Below are 6,067 nucleotides of genomic sequence, written 5' to 3'. Positions count from 1 at the left end.
TTAATGAATGAATCAATGACTTCATAAATGAGTTTCCTGTTTTAAACAGTACCCCCCCCTTCTGGGCAGCCCAGTTAGCTGATGGTAGCACCATTTACAGCCATATTGCCTAGTACAGTGGGGACCTCTGCTCCATACGCTTCCAGCTCCTGCACCACTTCTGGCTTCCTGTCTCATCCCCTGCTTCTCAAAGCTGCTCCTGTGGTCAGAATAGCCAGGGCCCACCAGCTCTGTCTGAAGCAGGACTGGTTGCTCAGATGACTTCAACCTGGACAATCTGGAGGCTTGACGCTGTGTCTGTCACGTGCCTCTTTTACAGACAGGGCGGTACTAGACGCTGGCCTTCCCTGCTTGGCCTTGACTCCCTGAATAACCCGACAGAACCTTTAAAAACCAAGCTTTCTCTCTCTCCCTCCCTCCCCCCTTCTCCCTCTCCCTGCCTGTCTAAGCTGCCCTAACTATCTCAGGTTTAGGACTTGGGGAAGGCACCCTCCCTCCTGGCTGGCGGGTCCATCGCCCAGAGGGCGCCCCTGCTGCCTGTGAACTGCCGGAAAGGGCAGAGGTTGCTCTGGGGCTGAACTCCAGGACCCTTTGCTGCAGGGAACTTGCCAGGCCTAGGTGACTCAGCCCAGCTGCAGGGGCTAGGGGTGGGGAGGGGCCTGCTGCCCTCGCCCCTCCCCCGGCTCACCTCCTCCCTCTGCAGGCCTCCGTAACCCAGTTGTTAATCATTAATGTCTTATTCCAGAGGGAGCCCGCTGCCCTGGAGCCTCAGGGCACATCCGCTCCTTGTTGTGCCCCAGGCACAAGTGAGACTCAAGCCAGGTCTCAGTGTCTAGTGGCGGAGAGGGACCCGAGCCGAGAACTTTCCTCTCCTTGGAGGCTCCTTTTGCTATGCTCAACTTCTCTGCATCTAAGTGGCTGATTTCTTGCGGTCTTCACAAACGCTGGAAAGCTTAGGCCTAGCCAGGGTTCAAACTAAGGCCCCAGACGCAGGCTCAGGTTGTCTCCCGAGTCCAGAGAGTCATCCCGAACTACCGATTTCACGGTTGCCTGAGCAGAAGACACGAGGTGGCCCTGCCCGGGCCTGTGGGATCACTGCTCCCCTCTCCACAGCTCACAAGGCAGCCACCTCGAGCCCCACAGTCTTTGTCCGTTTTGCCAAGGATGGATGCCGAGCCGTCGTGGGTATTATGTCAAATGCTGCTTTGGGTTGAAAGTCGTCACCGAGTGCGAAGCTGAAGGGACAGCCCCTGTTGTTCACGGAGGAACTCGCTCATAAAAATGAGTGTAAGTAGTCTGAAATAAACCAGAAAATTTCCAACACTGGGCTTCCTCGTCCCTAGAGTAAATATGGCTTTCAGGACCTAACACCCGAGGGGACCGAGTGAGCCTAGGGGCCTCTCTCTGCTGGAACCACAAGGGGCGCCCGCGGTCCAGCAACATCCTGGCCAGGGTGGTGGCGAAGTTGTCGCGCTCTGCAAGGTCACTTCCCGTCATCACCACAAGATGTCGCTGTCGTTCGCAATTAGCTGACACCGGGCAAGACCAAGAAACAAAAACTTCCGTTTTGGTTGTTGTTGGTTGGTTGGTTTTATTTTTGTTTTTGGTGGATCCCAGAAATTTGTTTTCCATAAGCGGGCATTATTCTGCAGACGTGAAAGTTAAATGAAGGTTTTCGTAGATAAGCACAAAAAAGGAGAGAATGTCATGCTGATCAGAGCTGCTGGGTATAGAATAACACGAGTTTATCACCAAGAAGGAAAATGACTGGGGTGTTAGCTTCTCCTGGGGACGTGAACAAATGCCAGCTGGAGTACCAATGACAGGCCAAAGCAACGGCTACAGCATCTTGCCTGGTGAACCAATGAGCATTTGAATTTCAGAAGCGTGGGTGACTCAGCATAGATGATGATGACCCCCAAAGCCACACAGGGGGAGGCCCCTCCCTCAGTTAATGCTCTGCCCCTTAGCACCCCGAGACCACCGGGACAAAATTACATGGAGATGAGAGACAGGTACTGCAGGAAATGAGTGGCTGGACTCCCAGTGAGGGTCTCATGACCCTCCACACCCCTCCTTCTATGCTGGACTCCCAGTGAGGGTCTCATGACCCTCCACACCCCTCCTTCTATGCTGGACTCCCAGTGAGGGTCTCATGACCCTCCACACCCCTCCTTCTATGCTGGACTCCCGGGTGAGGGTCTCATGACCCTCCACACCCCTCCTTCTATGCTGGACTCCCGGTGAGGGTCTCATGACCCTCCACACCCCTCCTTCTATGCTGGACTCCCGGTGAGGGTCTCATGACCCTCCACACCCCTCCTTCTATGAGGGAACTCAACAGCCCTGGTCTCCTTGGAGCAATTACTGCTTCTCTGGATAAGATAGTAATAACTAAGTTATGCTCAGAGGGTAGCATTCCACATGGACATGCGTCAAAAACGCAGATCTCCGAAAGGACTCATATAAAAGATAAAGAGAAACTGACAATTGTTCTTATTCTCAACTGTTCCAAAAGATAACTTCTTATTTAAAATAATCATGGTACCAGAGTCTTCCATGATTATCGCCTATGTCTAAATGAAATGAACGACAACATTGTCCTAAGGGACAGAGGGAGGAATTGGTAAGACCGCTACACACGTTGCTCACACCACACATAAAGTGGTACCCTGTTATCTGAAGACAGATTAGCTGTTATCACATGTTGCAAACTTGAGGGTAACCATTTAATTTTTTAAAGAACATAATTGACAAGCTAAAAGAGGAGATGAAATGGAATCTGGGGTGGCAGTGAAAAGATGACTTAGTGTTTAGAGGTGCTACTGCCCTTACAGGAGACCTGAGTTCAGTTCCCAGGACCCACGTTAGGACCTCACAGCCTCCTGTAACTCCAGCCTGGTGACCAGAGTCTGCTCCTCAGAGCCCACTTACAGGTGAAAGGCGGGAACGACTCCACAGCACCCTCTGTCCCCTCACGTGCGCCATGATACTTCCAACGTACTGACGTCCAAACTAGAAGATGACTTCACAAGAATGGAAACATTTACTCATGAAGAAGGGACATTTCCAAACAATATCTTAATGAATCAAACCTAAAAACGTGTAAAACAGTTCTTACATCATAACCAGATAGGATCTAACAGAGTACAAGGTTCAGTTTGTTTTTGAGAGTCAGACAATGTAAGTCACTGTTGAACAAATTAGAAGCAGAAATTCTAATATTCATGAAGTCAAATGTCCTTTGACAACACAAGCTCTCGCCAAGTCAAGAGTAGAGGGGAACTCCCTCAGCTGGATAGTTGATTCCTTTGAGGGTCTGACGGGACAGTGTGCTTGATGCTAAAAGAGTAGCCAACACCCCTGGCCAGGAACAAGACACGAATGTCCATCCTGGCACATCTATGGATGCTTGAGCTAGGGAAATTGGGCAAGAGACGTGAAAGACACCCAGACTGGAAAGAAAGGTATTCCCTCGGCAGCTGATATGTTCTTGTATGTACAAAATCTCCAAGAGTATACAAAAGAGATCTAGGGAGATGGCTTGTGGGCCAAGGTGCTTGCTGCCAAGCCTGAGGACCCGAGTTCAATCCCACACGACGAAAGGGGGAACTGACTCCTACAAGTTGTCCCCTGACCTCCACACATGTGCAATGGCACTTGTATGACAACACCCACACTCTTCTACACACAGGATAAATAAATGAATATAAAATATGTATAAAAGAGGAGTCAGGTGGTGGTGGTGGTGCTGGCATTTAATCCCAGCACTTGGGAGGCAGAGGCAGGCACATCTCTGAGTTCAAAGCCACCCTGGTCTATAGTACAAGCTTTAGGACAGCCAAGGATACAGAGAGAGAGAGAGAGAGAGAGAGAGAGAGAGAGAGAGAGAGAGAGAACAAAAAGTCAGTTTAGTATCTATCAGAATAAATCGATACATAAATCTTAAGTTTATTTACGTTTGCTAATAACTTACAGAGAGAAATTGAGATCCATCTACAGGGAGTACTGGGGCTGGGGAGGCAGCACCTCAGTTACGAGCACATGCTGCTCTTGCCGAGGACTGAGTTCGGTCCCCAGCACCCACATCAGGAGGCTCACAGCTACTCACTGGTTGGATGCTTCAATACAAACAACAAGTCAGTTGTCTCAAATTGAACTGTAGAATCAGTTCAGTCCTGACTGGAGTTCAATAAAGAATCTCCGTGGAAGAAAGCTAAAGGAATATTCCACATTTCCTGTGGAACTTGGAAAAACCTTGTCTTAGTTCTATTGCTGTGAAGAGACACCATGACCAAGGCAAACTGTAAAGGAAGCATTTAACTGGGGGCTTGCTTATGGTTTCAGAGGTCTAGTCCATTATCATCATGGCAGGGAGTGTGGTGGCAGGCATGCAGGTGTGCAGGCATGGTGCGGGAGCAGTAGCTGAGAGCTCACATCTGGCCCACAGGCAGCAGGCAGAGAAAGAGAGACTGGGTCTGGTGTGGGATTTTGAAATCTCAAAACCCACCCCCAGTGACACACCTCCAACAAGGCCACACCCCCAGTCCTTCCCAAACAATTCCACTAACCAGGACTGAGGATTCAAAATATATGAGCCTATGGGACCATTCTCATTCAAACCACCACAGACCTGGAACAATACAACTTCAAACAGTCAAGAGGGTGCCAAGACTACTATATTTTAAGGTTTCAGAAAGAGATCGTTTGGATAACATGATGTTGGCATGAAGGAAGACAGGCTCCTGGGATCTGTTCTTTAACATTAAAGTGGATGATGCAGAAAGAACTCCATTCACAAAAAGGATACACTTAGCAAATGTTCCAGACTATTGGCAACTCCTGTCTTCCCAAAAGAACTTTGCTAATACACATGACTATCAGCAAAAGTTGGTTAGAAACGTTATAGACCCAGAAGAAATGCAGATAATCTAAAGGGATGCTTGTGTCTCTCACTCTATCAGACTACTGAAACAATGGACCCTCCACCCAAACCAGGAATTTCTCCAGGAATCTGATACTGGGGAAAGAACAGATGCCAGTCAGAGGGCAATCTTGTCTCCCTGAAAGAGACTCCACACAGTTCTAACTTGTCAGCCCACCTTACAGGATAAGATGAAGCCCAGACAATGATGGGTCAGTAGTGGGCAGGGCCACACCTCGGCCAGGATTGCTTAGATGTGCATATCCTTGGCCTCCATTTAAACTTCAGCCTCAGGACCCTGAGGACCCACCTGGGGGGTTCATTGAATGGATTTCTTTGTCCCTTTTTCCAAGTGGCCACATTGAATAAATCTCCTTTATCTGCTGTCTGCTTTTAGTTCAGCTCTTGTAATTGGTTTATTGAGGGCCAATGGCTGGCCCTGGCTTGGGACAAGTCTTATAAAAGGATCATAGATATCTACATGAGTTCTGACAACCATCTAGGAGAAACTGAAAATCCATGAGGCTCTTGCATTCGGCACAGACTTATGAGTGCGATCCGAGCAGAGTGTGTCGGGGGTTTCAGGACACGTGGAAGTACACGCATGTTCTCAGCGCTGTTCAAACAACCAACCCAGTTGGGAGTAAATATCAGAAGCACTATTTACCAAAGGCAAATGGATGGGGGGTAAGCACAGAAGACACGGGCCCGGAGAACCCCTGAAAGCCACACTTTGAGACCACCATGCAAAGGTTACGATTGCAATTAAAAAGACCGTCTATACCAATGCAGGCTAGGATGTGAAGGGCCTGAAACAGGACAGCTCATGGATGGGGCTATAAACTAGTGTGACTGTCATCCTGCCTGCCACAGGACAGAAGCCAGTGTCGAAGTCAGGCAGTGGGACAGTCTCTTCCCAAGAGGCTGAATCATGCAGGTTTTTGTTTTTTCAGGAACCCTTCATGCCTCTCACAAGCCACAGCCCCAGACCCCAGGTGGGGTGTTAGAAAATTTTGTTTTGTTCTGAGAGAGAGTCTCACGTAGCTCAGATTGGCCTTAAACTTCGGACCCTCCTGACTCTGCCTCCCTAGCACTGGGATTACAGACATGCACCACCATGCCCAGGCTTGGTGTGGGCTTTCA

Source organism: Peromyscus eremicus, chromosome 15 (genome assembly GCF_949786415.1).
Source record: "Peromyscus eremicus chromosome 15, PerEre_H2_v1, whole genome shotgun sequence".
NCBI classification, from domain to species: Eukaryota; Metazoa; Chordata; class Mammalia; order Rodentia; family Cricetidae; genus Peromyscus; species Peromyscus eremicus.
This window is presented reverse-complemented; position numbering follows the sequence as displayed.